Source organism: Carettochelys insculpta, chromosome 3, assembly GCF_033958435.1.
Source record: "Carettochelys insculpta isolate YL-2023 chromosome 3, ASM3395843v1, whole genome shotgun sequence".
Taxonomy (NCBI): Eukaryota; Metazoa; Chordata; order Testudines; family Carettochelyidae; genus Carettochelys; species Carettochelys insculpta.
In genome coordinates, this window is record NC_134139.1 from 15,336,827 (window position 1) to 15,354,164 (window position 17,338).

The 17,338-nt window shown below is 42.3% G+C and overlaps 1 protein-coding gene across 2 annotated transcripts in view; it reads left to right on the plus strand.

Annotated features, from left to right (window-relative positions):
- The window catches only part of MACROD2 (mono-ADP ribosylhydrolase 2), a 1,465,546-nt gene that overhangs the window by 1,109,582 nt on the left and 338,626 nt on the right, over positions 1-17,338 (plus strand). The gene's annotated exons all lie outside the window — the stretch shown is intronic.

The following is a 17,338-nucleotide window of genomic DNA, read 5'->3' on the forward strand; positions in this document are numbered from 1 at the left end:
AAGATATTTTTGCACAGAGGATTAAGGCTCCATCTATTCCACATGCTTTTAAAGACATTTGTAGAATTAGGGCTCTAAATGTAATTGTGTCTATGGCCATGCTTAGTACTTGTGGGACAAGTGGTCACAAGTAGTATTTCCCAATCAGTAGAAGATTCAGTTAGCTAGCAGAACTTATTTTCTTGGAGCTGGTTCAAAGCATTAAGAGCTGTTTGGTGGTAGGGTTATGTCTGTGTAACTGTATGGCCAGTTCTCCTTCCTAAGCCTTTTTGACACCAGGGACAGGCTTGTTGCCTTCTTAAATTGTGTCAGGGAAATTTCAGTGATCAAAACAGGTCCATTGCCTGGTCATTGAGATACACTGACCTATAAAGCAAGACAACACAGAGTGCATTTCCTGGTGCACTGACAGTGATGTTCTCCAGGCATACCCTGTAGGCACTCCCAGGGCGAGGGTCTCTGCTCCACACCCTCCTCCTGCCAGGCAGCGGCAGCAGGCCCAGTGGGCAATTGCTGCTTTTCAGAACCAGCACGCAATGTGCCCAGAGCGGGGTGTGGACAGGATGCTGCTGCATGCCCAGAGAGCCCGGGGCTAAAGCAGAGTGGCAGAGACACTGCTAGCCTGGCTCACACGGAGGCATGAGATGTCAGCACACCACCACTGGGGAGAGAGCCACACAGCTAAGGGGAGGGGGACTCAAGAGGAGCCCAGCTTCAGGGGTAGGAAAAGGAATGAGAGACAGGGAAAGAGACACCCAAGTCACTCTGTACCACTCGCTGCAGCCCCTGCACCATATTCTGCTCAAGCCCAGACAGCACAGCAATAGGGCCAGACCCTCCCCCCCAACTCTCTTACCAGCCTGCCCACTCGAGCACTGGCCAGCCCCAACCCCTGCTGAGCCCTGACCTGGACAGATGTGAGAGGGGCATAAGGGATAGTCGAGTGCTGGCCAGGCTTGAGACAGCTGCTGTTGTTTCAGTAGTGGCAGGGTAGGGTCATTACAGCATCCAGCACCACAGAGGAGTCAGCACCTGGAGCAGCAAATGACTCCTTAAAGACCTGCATGTGGCTCCCTGACCTAGCTGAACACCTAAACCCCTACCTCTGCATCGCCAAGATCAAACCCATAATTCAAGTGATGTTTGTGCCAATCCTCCCTGCTTCTGCCCCAGGTCCTCATTCCAGGGAAATACCTAAGCAACTGGTGGTGCTGTTCTCTCCTTAAGCAGAACCTTCTGGGACTTGTCTGTGACATCTCCCATTCTCTCTAATTCTTCCTTCACATTCCCCACTTTTGAGGGATACGGAGTGTACGCCAATGGCTTCAGCTCACAGTTCAGTTTCTGTTTCCCCAGCGTGTCTTCCAGCCATCCTCCCAAAGGCATTGCTAGGGCGGGTGTGTGTGTGCGTGTGAGAGGGAGAGAGAGAGAGAGAGAGAGAGCTCTTGGCTGGGGCCAGAGATGAAGGCTTCAGAGTGCAAGAGGGGAGCCCTGCACCGGGGCTGGGGATGTGGTGGGGACAAAGGCTCTGGGCTGGAGGTGCAGGCACTGGATATGGGTCAGAGAGGAGGAGTTTGAGGTACAGGAGGGGCATCTGGGTTTGTGGAGGATCAGGGCTGGGGCAGAGGGCTGGATCTCCAGGTTGTGGTGTGGGCTTGCTTTGGGCAGCTTCCAGTTAACAGTGCTGTGCGGGTAAGACAGGACCCCTGCCAGTCCTGGCACTGTACTGCACCCTAGAAGCGACCGGCAGGTCTATTGCCGATGTGTGTATGCATCCCACACGTGTGTGGTTAACTTTCCCCTGTAGTGGTACCTCAAGCTGTAGAGGTGCTTGCATGAAGCTACAGAGGTCTCAGGTTCAAGTCTGCCTGTGGGTGGTTACAAGTGGGAGCTTGTAGGGGATTTCAACTGGGTCTCTGAAGCTTTGGCCATGCCCCCTCAGCTAAGGGAAGTATGGAACCCACACACCTATGTGTGGTTAACTGAGAGCCAGGTGGCCTTTAGGTCAAGCTGTAGAAGCACCTTCACTAAGCTCCAGAGGCCCCCAGGTTTGAATCTGACTGTGGGTGGTTACATGTGGAGGGAACAAGAGCTCTTCACACTGCTCTCATTCACGGGTACTGCCCCGCCCCCAACTCTCACTGTGCTTAGGCGGGTAGTGCCCCACCGAGGAGCCAGACCTACTGGCAATATCTAGGGTGCAGGTCAGGCAGGGACTAACCTGCCTTAGCATCACCATCTGGATTTTAAATGGCCCCCTTGACAGTGCTGACTGGAAGTACTAGGGCTTGTTTTGGACTGGGTGTTCTGGTGAAAAAGCAGACACATGGTCACCCTAACTGAGCCCCTGAAGCTCTGCTTGACTTCAGCACTCATCAGCACTTCTGAAAACCTGGCATTTTTGCTTAAATGCCTCCATATGACTTTAGGAGACTAGCTTTAGGCACCCAGGTTCGTAAATGTTGACATTAAACTTTTATGAGTTGAAGCAGAAACAGTAGCATGGTAGGTATAGTTGTTGTTGTTGATATTTATTATTATAAGCATATCTATAATGTCCAACACTGGAGTATCTATGCATTCTCATGGAAATACATATATTATATCTCATTGGTGATCCATATATCTGTATCCTATGTGTGCTGCACAGCTATAGTTTTTGAATAGATCCACTCAAAGTATCTACTGGTATTTCTGAATGAGCACTTTCCCACATATGCCCAATACTTGTGGTGTATGGAGTCTTGTAATGGGGCTGTATACAGTGTGGAGGAACATAATATAATACCGTATGACACAAGCAACCTTATAAAAACACTCATAAAATCTGACATTACTAAATCCCCTGAGCAGTGGACGCCATGTTAGAGGCAGTAAAAAATGTTATCTGCGTGATAAAGAAAATCAAAATATCTTTGTCCCCCCTGGGTGGGAGGGGAAAAGCATTTTATCAGTACCGTAAGTAGAACAGAGGAATCAGGAAACTGGTTATGAGATAAGCTAGGATATTTTGGTGGTGTCTAACATTCAGAAATGAGAAAGGCACTGGTCTTCAACAGTATCTTAATACAGATATTCAGATAGAAGTTATTTAAAAGATGGCTGCATTGCCATGTTTATGCAACCAGACTGCTCAGAGAAAAAGAAGAAGTTTAAGCAGGATCCCATACATATGATTCTATTTAACTACAGCTGCAACAAAGAACAGCATTTTCCCTCTTTTTTGTGCATGTTATTTCTTGTTCTTAAACAAGATTTGAACGAACTGAACTAAATCAGCCAAAACCTGGACTTGGATTAGATCTCCTAAACTTCCTTATGTTCAGATTTTTTCCAGATGGTTTCTCATGTCCCTAGTTTAATATCAACAGCATGTGACATGCTGCAAGAATATTTGTTAGACTAGTGCTGTCCTTGAAAGATAATTATGCTGTCAGTTGCCATCACTTTAACCATAACCGTAAGGATTCTCGGTAAGTATATTACAATACAATCCTAACCCTGCAGTTTTATTTAACTTATCATTTAAGAATTGTTAGCACATTTTAGTTGCTGTCCTTCTAGGCTGCTTTTCACAGTGTAATATTGACAGGCGTTTGACAGCAAGTGCCTGTAGGTCAGAGTGTGTTGTAGATCGTAAAATATGTGGAGAAATTTCAAGTGATGAAAAGGTTGTATCTTCCCCATGAAGGAATGCAAATGAGACCATTCCATTTTCCTTCTACAGTTGCTCCCTCTGCATACTGAACTCTATTTTATATGCGTCGTCCTCCTTTTGTTATGATTTATTGTGTATCTGACCTGTTACCTATGGAATGTGGCTCTGAAGCACGTTGCCTGTGCAATGGCGGGTGCTGTGCCCACAGAGGTATGATTGTTTTGTGTTTCAGGGTGTAATCTAGACCAGTGAGAGGTTGTTTCTCCACCAGGCCTGTAGCCTGGGGTACCTTAACTGCTCCAGTGATATAGCTCCCAGCCCAGAGACAAAACCCGCAGGATACAAGCATGCAGTATGTTGAGTGTTAGTGTGCTCCACAGCTCTGTAGAGCTCTGTGACCCCAGCAACTTACTTGCAGCATAATAGCGCCACTCCAGTCTCTGTCACCTACTTATGCAGGGGATTTCCCCCGAACCATTCGCCCTGATGCATTCAGTTATCTCCTGGACCACACAAGGAAATAGAAACAGTCGTTCGCTTCCTTAAGGGGCAAAAGCACAGTACAGCTTATTAACTTCACTGTGGTAAATACACCCTTCCCTTCAAGCATGCTGAGCTGGTTTAGATTGGAAGTAAAACAAAGTTTATGCAAACAAGCACATGCATTAAAGGATGCCAAGTATAAGAAATAAAGCTAGAAAGGGTTACAAAGAAACAAAAGTAAAAATAGGCTTTCTAATGTCTAAGACTAGTCAAGCTACAGTCTCGGGCTATGGTTACACTGATCCAAACTGCCAGCCGCGGTGTGCAGCTGGGCAGTTTCAAAAATGCAAATGGATGCTCATTTACTGGAAGGACCCATTATTCCCAGCTTGCATGAGCTCTGGCCCTTTCTCTCTCTTGATGGATGCCTAAATGGCTTCTTATCTCTCCTTATATTATCTTCCCAAATTCAGTGTTTTGTCCCCAGGCTCAGGATGGCTTCAAGCTGTTCTCCCTTCTTATAGACTTCCCATCCCACTGCTGAATCTCATGTAAATGGGGCTTCCATTGTTTTTGGTCACACCTGGCTTAATTTCACTGAAGACAGGTAGATAGAGCGCTTCCCTTCTGTTGGTGGGAAAACCTATTTATGCCTCTTTGATCACAGACTTCCATGCATAATATAATTAACTATTCATATTCCCTTGTAGGCTGGGTCTACATGGACACCTAGTACCAGCAGTTTGATGCTAAGGAGCAGTCTCACAAATGAAATGGGTGCTCATTAGCATAATCATACAGCTAATTAGCATAGCCACACGAGATCTTCCTCCCAGCAGAGGTTGTTGCTGGCAGTAAAGAGGCTGTGTAGACGTGCTTCTGCTGGCTAAAGCCCCCTCTGTCACCAGCTCCTTATGCTTGGATTTTTTCAGGCCTACACAGCCTCTTCACTGCCAGCACCAGCATCTGCCGGGAGGCAGATCTCGTGCGGCTATACTAATTAGCTCTGTGATTATGCTAATGAGCAGCCATTTGCAATTGTGAGACTCCTTATTAGCATCAAACTGCCGACACTAGGGGTCCATGTGGACCCAGACATGTAGTGTTAATACATTCACTTCACAGTTACATTAATAACCACTGTGCTGTTAGCTGTCAGAAAAGACCTTACTTGACATGCTTTATTTCATATAATAATGTATGCAATCAGTTCATTCTATTGCTTATCATTTGAGGTTCAGACCCCCAGTCCCTATAGCCCAAATAAAATTTCTCTCCTCACTGGGCTGTAGATACCATACTGTCTTCTCCTCTACTTGATAGCTTTGTTTACCTTATACGTCAATGGACCTTCAATATCTCTCGCCAACAAGGAAGTACACATGCCTTTATCAATGGCAGATTGGGCTTGTGCACTGCTTGCCAAACATCTTTTAAGAACATAATTCTAGCACATATTAATAACTCACTATACACACACTGTACATTCAAGAATATCAGTAATGACTGAATGATTAATTTAGCAGTGATACCATATAGGATATCTTTTAGATACAGTTTAGGATAGAAATGTGTTGGATGTAAGGACTATCTCTGGTGTCTAAATCACAGTCCGAACTGGTGAAATGAGGGGTATTTCATACTCTTCAGTTAAGAAATACTTATATTGCAAATCTGAGAAAAGAGAACACAGGTTGCAACAGAATTTGTGATAAGGTAATATTTACAAGTGGGGGTTTTGACCATTCTTTTTACAAATGATGCAGCATTCCAGTTTTAACCATCTTCGCTTACACTGCAATAATTTGCTTTGCAGAGGTTCTGAGTAGAAAGCATAACAAATACCAATTGCTTTTTTACAATTCTCAAGAGATCAGAGAGGCTAGGTAGGTGAAAACAGAAGTATAATAAAAATACTCCTAAGGACAATGTGTAAATCTACTAATAAACACTGTAGTTGCCTTATGTGTCATACCATAGCTACTCGCTTCAGGAATGAAGTGGAGGATTTTGTTTACTTGCTTTGTTTTGCTAAAAATTAATAATTTTAGAATAACATAATATTTTAAATAAACAAATCCTCTTGCATAATAATGCTGAATAATGCTCTTTTGTAAAACTGAAGAGAATTCACATGTTGAAATAACATTTAGTCTATAGTACAGAAATGTTATTACAAAGATATGGCAAAATATCAGTAATGTGTGCACACTAACAGCATTAATGAACAGGACCTTTTCTCCTATCAACTTTCTATGTGGGTATTTAAAATAAAATAATTTAACTTAAACTCTTCTTTCATTTAAAAATAATTAAACAAGATGAAGGAGGGATGAATGGCTTCAGGGCTAGTAAGAGGATACCTTAAAGTCATCTGTTTCATCTAACCCATCTCATGGCTCTTGTGTTCCACTCCCAGATAAAAATATGTTGAGGAGAATAAAACTAGCTACCAAGGCTTTGTGGCTCACTTTTAGGCTCCCATTCTTTCATTTGCTTTCTGGACTACAGGGTGGTGAGCAGTTAGACATGGAAAATGCATGAATGGAAGCTGGGCTGTCTCCAAGGAATTCCAAACACAGCAGACCTGGAGAGTTTCCGACTCCCATGTTTCTTTTCACTCCCCACAGCACAGCCAGCTCTTCCGCTGAGATCTGTAGCGAATGAGGAATACGTATGCTGCTTTGAGCAGCTGTCCCCCAGTTCCCCACAGCTCCCTTTTCCAGTATGCCTCATTGGCTGGGTAGATTGCCCCTTAAGGGATTGCATAATGACTGCATGGGGAAAGGAGTGAGACACATGTATCACTGCTTTTCCCTCTGTGTGGAATCCTCAGCCCTTTCCCCCATAGTTACCAGCTTTTCCCTATGGTGCAGCAAAGACAAACATAGATGCCCTGCTGGTAGTGACCAAAAGCCATTTCCATTTGACAGCTGTTGGCCTAAGTGAAATGAGCTGATTATCTGAATCTAGTGTGCAGCAGACGGAGGTACACGTCACAATACAAAAGCTGTTCTCACAGTTGGCCATAATTAGTATTCTTGCTGGCAGTCTCACAGGAGAGATGAAGGATTGAACGGATGTACATTAGAGACTGGTTGGCCCTTTGGGTCATGGTAGAGAGGAACATTGACAGACCCCTGAGCAGGAAGCTTGTGCTGTGAATTCATATGCAATAAGTTAGTGGATAAATAGGGCCTCAGTTTACAAGGCTGTCAGTCTGAATACTTTCATTTTTTATTTTAAATAATAGAAAAATTGAACAAGATCTGACACACTCAAAATATTACTAATAATTAACTAAGACCATCTGCTTTCTAGAAAGTTGCCTTCACCTGACCCATTTCTCTTACCTCGGGGGCACTCATCTTTGTGCAGTCTCCCCATAGCCAGATCTGCCCTCTGCGCAAGGCAGAATAGGGCAGAAGATCCCTCCACTCTTGCAGAAGAAGAAGGATTTAGTCCTTGTGGTGGACTCCAGGGAGGTGAAACTTCCAGCTTGAAAGTGCTCATGCTAGCTCTGTTTGAGCTACAGTGCTAAAAATAATGATCACTATGATGGTGTGAGCAGTGGGCAGAGCTAGCTGCCCTGAATTTGTGCCTCACGTTTCTGACGGGTTTATACTTGGGGTGGCTAGCCTCTCCTGCTGCTCATACTACTAGTGCTTGAGCAGAGCTAACATGAGTATGTCTTCACAAGCTGACTTACATCTTCAGCTCCAGTTGAAGATGTACCATTAGAATAGGCTTCATACTTATAGACATGCCCAATAAGAAGATATTTATATATATCCAATATATATTTGTACATATGCCCAATGTATATACTACAGTGAATGAGAGTGCGGAGTGTCTGTAGTTGCTAAGGCCTTCTAATACAGGCCAAATTAGTAGTGTTTCCCATAATGAAGTTGTCCAGTATTTCCCATTGTCAGGTAGTGTTTTCAGTTGCTTATAGCTTTGCCAAACTTTAATCATTTGATCAGGGACTGTTTTTTTCCAGATAACCCTATTCTTCACTCACTGCCCAGGTTGGACTTGCTCTGGGAATGAATCAGGACAGAGTACAGAAGGCTGTTGTCTGTAGGATGATGACCTCATGTGCTGTGGAACTGGGAAGGAGAATGACACATGGGTTTGCAGGAGGAAAAAGTGTAGTCTTGTGTTCATAGCTATTACAAGATGCCCTGGAAAATCGCATTCTATCTGTGCGGCTGCCACACAGTTCATTTGCAAGGTCGGACATGGCACTTAGCCTATAATTTTCACAGGTGGTCATTAAAAATGTTCCATATTTGGTTGGGGGGGGGCATGTCTCCTCAGGAGAGCAGCAATTGAATTTACCAAACTACAGGGTATTTATGAAAACTGGAAGGCTTTCAAGGTGCTCTGCTATAAGAATTTAAGCTTCATTCTCTTGCCTTAGGGAGATGGTGTATAATTTTGAATAATTTGTTAATAACATGGAAAATTGTGAATTCATATATGAGAATATTATATAGGGAGATTTATGCTTCAAAAACTGGTTCTTGATTTGTCTGGACGACAGTCCTGTGTGCTTACAGTTATCCACAGCCATTAAACTTTATATGGACTCTAGTCCTTCAGACATTGTATCACCCTTACAGAGAGGCAGCCTACTGGATATAAGGAAAGATGAATTCAACAAGGATAATGCTCTTTATATGCAAACCCATTTTTGAGCCCACTGTTCTTCATACAAGGCAAAGTCTGCTTTCACCTGCAGTTTAGTTTTTCTAGAAACAGTTTGGTGGAGCTTTGAGCTGAAAAATGCACACCTGGTTAGAATGCTGTCAAGCTGTTTCCTATTTGGCTTCAGCCAAGCTAGAAAGGCTGAGGAATGTACTGATGGTTTCCCAGTCCACTCTGTCAAAACTCACCTTGACTTCTGCAGTTTGTTCATTAGCTATTTGCTTAAATATCTTCTGAGATTTCCAAGCCTTGCCCACTTTTCAAAATTCATTCCAAATGCATGGAAATGCTGAGTTGTGGGCAGGGGGAGCCACACCTTTCATTCTCTTTGTTTATGTTTCATTATTGGCTTGTGAATTTTTCAGAACTTGTATAATAAAACATGTTCTTTGTTTACTGAAGGGCCACCTTCAGCTGCTGTGGAAAATGTCTATTAATTGCCTTGCAAACTTTAGTATTTCATTTTTGCTCTGTTGATGACTTCTTAAAAAAGTCTAGATTTTTTTTTTACTAGGGAAATAATATTTTAACTGAAACAAATACTTGTTAAAAGTTTTGAAATAGTGCATTTTAGAACACATTTTTATGTGCAGATTTATCTTAAAATTGTGCAGTGAATATTCCTACATATTTGTTTTGTTGCCTTGTCTACACTTGACCAAAATTTTGAAATGGCTGTGCTAATGGCTGAATCGGAGAATACTAATGAGGCACTGAAATGAATATTCATTGCCTCATTAGGATGCTGCTGGCCACGGTACTTTGAAAGTGCCATGTTTTGCTCACACGCAGCTTGTCTACATGGGGGTCCTTTTTGAAAGGACCCTGCAAACGTCAAAATCCCCTTATTCCTATCAGCTGACGTAGTGTTCATGTAGCCAGAGTGATCCATGTTATTAGATCCCTGCTGCTATTGAAAATAACTGTTGAGATTTTCAAATGTATACCGTTCTCATTGTGTATGCATCCCTAGGATTGTATAAGGACTGCACAAGATAACATCATAAACATCCTTCAATTGACACTACATTTTCTGACTGTATTATCAATAAGGAAGAGAGCTTTTCACTGTGCAAATATTCCTTGTAATGATATATTAATTCTCAGACTGAAGGGTGGAGGTCGAGGTAGCACTCTTTCGGCAAATAACAATTTGAATGCTTGCAACAAAAACTTACAGAAATCAACATGCACAATTATAAATCACAAACATGTGGATTCCATTACCAAATAATATTTGACCAACTTCTGCCACATCTTTATAGTATTGCTGTTTATCAACTTATAGGAAGGCCAAATAGAATAAGTTGCAATATAACTTTCCATATTTTTATTCTTAGAAATTGTCATCAGTGCTAGACAGAAAAAATGACCCATTTTGAGTGTCTTCCACAGAGCAGTTGTATTAATACGTTTTTCTGTTTTAAATTCATGAAGTGGGATATGGGGGAAAATTAAAAGCCCAAAGTTTGCACTGGACTAAAAATGAACGAAAACATATACAGTAAGATAGGAGATAATATAGTATAGTATTGAGGGTTGGGATTATGTTCTCTGTAATTTTAGCCAAATCTTGAAGCTGTTTTTGTATATTCTGTGATGCTATAATGTGCCCTTGTGTGAAGTTACCTTTTGCGTAAGCACATATTAACTGAAAGGTGAAGATATAATTTTTGTTTGTGTTTAGGGGACACTTTCTGAATACGTAGAAGCTAGAAATGGTCTTTCAGGAGAAGAAAATGAGTAATCACACTAACTCTCAGACTCCTTAGCTAAGCTACTCTGATTTCTACTGGCCTTAGGCATCACTTACTCATCCTATTAAAAAAAAAGTCAGTGTGCATTTTCATAACCTTGAAAGGGTTCAGAATTCTTTAGGTGTTGCCTCCTACCTCAGGCTAATGCTGCTTATTTTGCACTATATAATCACAGTTACTTTTCCCCAAGGCACCCAAGGCAAACAGTGATGAATTCTTGTGAAGCAACCATGGCAGAAAGCAGTATAAGATCAGAATTTCCCTAGTCCTTTTTGAGAAAAGCTGAGAAATCCCTTTTCAAAAGTATGTTTTCTTGTATTAAGAGTTATACAGAAGGAGCCTACTCTTGAAAGAATTATATATTTTTGAAGATTTTTTTTCATAGCCGCTGGCAGGTTTTGGGTTATGTGGCACAAATTTTCTGAAGAGGGCTTTCATATAAAGCTCTTTGTTATATGCTGCAAGTCATAAAAGGAGTTAAATTCTACCTTTTAAGATATTCCTCCAAATCCCAAATGTCTAAAGGAGGAGGCACTGCTTTTTTTTTTTCCTTCAATTTTCTTCAGTCATTTCTCCTAGGGAGCATATGAAACTAGAGTAGTTATGAACTTTGCTAGCCAAATTTTCTTTATATCTTGCCTAATGTTGCATGTATGATGAAGTTAGCTAAATGTAACTTCTTACAAGGGACAGACCGTTCTATCATTATGTCATGCTTAAAGTCTGGAAACAAGATTGTTTTTATTACTGACAAATGCATCTAAAGGCACAAAGATTAAGTTGTTTGGGCCAGAATTTTTGCCAGCCTGTGGATTTTTATCTCTTGATTGGACAAAGGCAGGGTTATTTTTTTAAAACAGAATTATGGCTGATGCCTGCCTACAATATTATTAAAATACAGTGCTGGTAAACTGAAATGTTTGATCAAGTCTAAATTTTGTTCTGTAAACACTATTTCGACCCTGAGTGGATATGTTATCTATTGATTTTTCTGTATTATGGAGCTTGCTGTTGCAGCTCCATCGTAAGAGTTTTGATATATGCTCTCAGTGTTAGACAAGATCAAGGTTGAGAGAAGACAGAGAAATAAAAATAACTATAGTATATTTGGAAGGCTGATTCCTTTTTTAGTGGCTGATAATGCAGTCTTGAGAGGTGGCTGAAATTACACTGAAGTCAACATTTGTTTTGTATTTCTCTCTGCTTTGTTCTTGGAACTCTTATAAATAAATGTTTTAATTGTTTGCATTTCTGTTTCATTAAGGATAGGATGTAAGAGATCTAATTTATAGTTACACATTTTTCTCATTCTTTCACTTGTTCAAATACTTCTTTCTTCAGAGAATGCTCAGAGGAGACTGTCTCCTGCTTAATTTCTAGATTGCCTCGGTGAGATACTCCCTTCTGTCCATCAGTGATGTCCAGTGTTCCCTCTAAGCTGAACTCTTGGGCAGCTGCCCAGGAGAGATTCAGTTGCCACTAAGATGATTAGTAGAACACCCACAGCCAACCATAGCCACCAGCGTGTGTTTCTATGGCTGGTGCACATCCACACATACCTTGCTGCACATAACAAAACTTATTCTGCCTATGGATGGAAAAAATACAAGGAACGTTGATGATGTGAGTAGAGCGACAACTCCAGTCTTATGTTATCTACTGTATGCAGGGTTGGATTAAGAAAGGGGCTTTAGGGGTTGCAGCTCAGGGCACTAAGGTAAGGGGGTCCCACCAAAAGGTATCTGGGCCACCAAAAGTGCAGATCTTTTTGCTGGTCCCCCTTAGCCCTGAGCTCTAGACTGCAACCACTAAAGCCCCTGTATTCCAGCCCTGCCTGGCAGGGGGCAGGGGTGGGAACTGTGAACACTAGAAAGCTCTGTCCACACTTTCCTCACCTGCAGGCTTGGAAGACTTGCACAGAGCCACCTGCCCCCTCCTGTTCAGCGGGCTTGTGTCACAAAAGGGGTTTTGCTTTAGGTAAGTGCTTTCCACCCCAATACACTACTGCAGCCCTGAAAGTTCCCCTCCCCTAACTCCTAGCCTGATCCAGAACCCCTACCCCCAACTGCTTCCTTGATCCCCTTTCTGCACTCAACCCAGAGCCCTCTCCCACACTCTGAACCACTCATTCTGGCCCTCTGATGCTGGGGGGGGCACAAAATCTAATCACCCCAGACCCCCAGAAGAGTTAATCCAGCCCTGAATGTATGCTGTTCCAGCTGGAGTTTGTATCTTTATCAAACAGAGTAAGTTTATGTTTGATTGCAAAAGGTCAGTCCGCATTGGGAAAGACATTTTTCTCCCTGTCTAAAGCGTTGCAGTTCTGCAAGAGTGAAAACCATTTTATGCAGAGGACATGGCTTGCTGCAACTCCTGAATGCTCCTGTATTGACCTTAGATTCAGGCTTCATTCTTCATCTTCTGCTTTGAGTTTGATGCACTTAAAACCTTTGGAAACAGAGTGAAGTTGGAAGGGAGATTAAAGAGAGATTTTGAATGCCTGATAGAGATGAAATCTAAGAAGTCTGAGGAAGCCTCCTGTACTACATATATTAAGTACAAGATTCAAAGTTAATGCTGTTTTGAGTTCATTTCCTGAAATTTATATTGTTTACAAAAGTCTATTCCCAGCTGTGAGACTGAATCAATTTTGTCAGACTGAGCAGATAAAGATCTTTTGTACATGAGGATAGCAGCTTCCTTTGTTGCACTGTTTTGTGGACTACTTTTGTAGCTAATGTTGGTGGCTCAGCTGGGTGAAAAACCCCAGGGCACCATTTTAACTGTGCATATTTCTCTCCGCCATCATCTCCCATTTAGCAGTTATTCCCCCAGATAGTGATTTTCTCTCATTCTCAGTCACTATCCCAACATTTCTTGAATAAAAACAAGAAAAAGATACAGGTATTTAGCTGTGCATGTCATAATGAAATGCAGAGCAAATTTGTTTTGTTATTGATAAATGTTACCGAATAATCACTTCTTTATTCACTGCTCATACATTTTATGAGTTACTTTGAATTACTTTGTAATCGCCTAATCTAATATCCATCACTTCAGAGCTGCTATTAGGGAGAATAAGGATAGTGCCATCTGCTGGTTTTCTGGCAGCCTCTATTTCTCACTGTCGTGTAAGGTTCCATTAATTCTGTATTGTCAGCACTCAGAATTTCTTGCCAGATGTTTGTCTTTATCCACATCTGGTTTTCTGCTATCGTTTTCTGTTGAGCTTTACCCACAAATGGGGTAAAGGATCACATTCCACTACCAGTTACTTAGTACAGTTAAATACCATAAATTGGTTATTAGACAGGGAACATAAATAGACTCTGAGCTAACAAAAGACAGCCAGCTGTATGTCAGTAACTAACTCCTTCTTTCTTATTATATTAAAGTTACTTAAGCTGGATGCTGCTGAAATGGTTTGAAAGAGCTTAAAACTTTCACTGCTCAGCTGATTTTCCAGCTTAGCATGTCAGAGCAGTGGCAATATAGTCTTGGTATCCTACACAGTTCCATGTTAAACTACGTGCTAGATTCACAATATAGTTTACACTACTGATTTTGTGTGCTACTCTGGCACTGATTATAGACAGGGATTGGGAGCAGAAGAATTCTGAAAATTTCTCAACTGTAAATTCCAGATCTGAATTTTTTCTGTTTGTTCATCCAGTGATATCTAGGTCTTCCAGGCATTGAACACACTAAAGCATCATGGTTTCTGTCATGTAAAGCCACTGAGAGTGTTCATCGCATGTGATGGTGGTTCCTACTGAAATCTGATGTGACTGAAATCCTGCTTTTTGCTAGGTTCTACAAATCCAATTTGATCTTCGTCAAATAATTTACAGTGCCCCTGTTTCGGAACACCTGAGCTATTTCTCTTGCTTTTTATCTGACTAAACTGTGGTATTTTTCTTGCTCCCCATTTACCCTGAACTTGGAAATGTATTTTTGCAATTTGTCAGTTAAACTTATTTCAGCATCTTGAGCGTTTCTGGCCATTGTAGCCAAATCTTTTCAAATCACATTCAGCTGAGCAGGGGAAGTCAGTTTCCCTTTATCACAAATGCTTGCAATGTAGGTCTTTGCTAATGGTGTTCACCTTGATATCTGTGACCCCTGTAATGGTTGCTAGTTCCCCTGTAATTAGTCACAGCCCTGTTTGGCTGTTCTCAGGGGAAATTGTCAGAGTTAGAGACGATGTGCTGCATCTGTACAAGTGAGTCTGTGGCGTCTCTGTCCATTTCTGTCTCAAATGGTTGACCGTACAATTAAGACGTCATCCAAAATCATACAAAGATCTTGACACAGATCAGAAATGAATTGCGGTTTCAAGGCCCTATCCAATGCTATGCATAACATGGTCATAACTTAGAAGGTCATTCAATCATATATAAGGTTATTACTGTTTCTCAGTTATGGTCTCTATGTCCTCCTTAGATCAGATCTGGAGCACATACCTCTTCACTCCCCACACCCAGTGGATCACCGTTTACTTTTCATGCAAGTATGATTTATACTTTTTTTTTACAATTCTGAGTGTGATTTTAAAAGAAGTGAACTTCAAGACTTTTGTAAAGCCTGATCAACCCCAAACTCCTATAATAAAACCTTAATCAGCAAGCGTCCAAACCTCAGTCTCTAGAAAACTCATCACTCCACTGCTGGGCCTGCAATAAAGCCACTTTTCTGTTTTTGCCTCCCTATTGGAAAAAGGCGTCTATACCAGCCAGGCAAACTGTTATGTAGGCATTATTAGACTGGGGCAAGAGACTCCATAACTGACACTACTAAAGGGAGTGGCTGTGTTAGAACAATCCCATAGATGAATGGGAATGTGCAGCTTTTATCACTCACATCGAGGCAATACTCTGCGTTCCATGCTCTTGGTCCACCAGGTTCTAGTTCTCTGTAAGTTCCCTAAAGCTCTCGCTGAGTCTGCTGAATAACAAAGGATAACTGGTGTAGGACTGCCAGTAATAAACAGTGCAATTACGCTGGGCACACTGGTTCTGATTTACAAATAACAGATGAACCAATTGTTCCTAACTCAGTCCATTGGGGAAATGCAATGCTGGAGTACCAGGATGGGCCTACTCCAGCTTATTATCAGCGATACATACCTTTGAACACCTTTCTTCAAGGGGCAGTCACACACTGGCCTGCAGTTCCTCCAGCCATACTTCAGCCAGTTCACCATTCAGAGTACCCTCTTGTTGCAGCTATCACTGGCCTGCTTGTGGGAAGTGTGTGTGTGGGTTGTGAACCCAGCCTAGCTCTCAGCTTTTGAGTTCCAGCTCCCAGCTTATCCAGTGCTCTCTCTGCAGCTAGCTTCCATGCTGATGTCTCTATCCTATTGCTCTGGCTACCACAGAACAAGGTCCCCTGTCTTGAGCACAGCTCTATCTCAGGACTGTTTAAAAGTAAACAAACCCTCTTTTTAAAATTATTGTGCTCTCTCTCATACATGTGATCAGCCCAGGTAAGCAAACACACCAGTTCTTGGTGGTCACTCAATAATGAGTAGGATATCTTCATGTCACTCCTCCTATTTGTGAGTCTTTTCTTCTTGTCCACCGGTCCTCGTCTGTACTGCGGCAGGACCTCTGGAATTGCCTCCCACCCCCAGATTACCATTCTCCACTGGGGGGTGATCTTGGGCAAGGTTCTCCCAAATGTCGACACTGATGCTGCACTTTTTCATGTGTGCCTTAAGCATGTCCTTATTTCGCATCTGCTGGCCCCCAATGTTCCTCTGTCCCTCCTCCAAGTCAGAAAACAGAATCTGTTTTGGGGGCGGTGCTGATCAGACATCTGAACCACATGACCAATCCTACTACATTGTTGATGAATTATAATGGTTTCAATGCTGGTCACATCTGACTCTTCCAGGATGCTAGTGTGCATGTGCCTATCCTCCCAAGAGATATTTAGGATTATCCTGACGCAGTGTTGATGCTATCGTTCAGCTGCCTTCAAATGTCACTTGTATGTTGTCCAGGTTTCATGTGCATACTGTAGCATTGAAACAGCCACTGCATGGTATACAAGGAGCTTTGTCTGGTGATAGATGTCCCAATTCTCCAAGGCCCTTTGGCTCAGGTGGGTGAAAGAAAAGCTTGCACAGCTCAGATGATGCTGGATTTCTGCATCAATGTCGACTTAAGCTGAAAGATGACTTCCAAGGTATGGGAAGTGCTCCACATTTTCCAGCAGTTCTCCGTTGACTTCAGTAGAAGGTACATGAAATTGTCTCACCAGTGAGGGTTGGTGGAGCATCTTGGTCTTTTTGAAGTTCAGTGTGAGGCTGAGATTCTCATATACTTCAGCAAAGGCACCTAAGATGGTCTGAAGGGCTGTGGGAGAAAGAACAGCAACCCTGTTGTCATCCACATACTGGAGCACCATGATCAAGGTCATGGCGAACTTGCTTTTAGCCTCCAGTCCTCTGAGCTTGAGAAGCTTCCCACTCATTCTATAGGCTATCTTTATGCCATTTGGAAGTGTGCCATAAATGAGGTGAAGGATGGTGGTCATGAAGATGCAGAGCTGTGATGGGGCAATGCCGCAGCCTTGTTTGACTTCCTTTTTGACCCCAAAGCAGCATCAGAATACTAATGAATTTTTGGGGGCAGCCAATCTCTGAGAAGATGGTCCACAGGTCAATGTGACTGAGTGAAGTCAGATGCATTGGTGAGGTTGATGAAACTCATATATAAGGCTT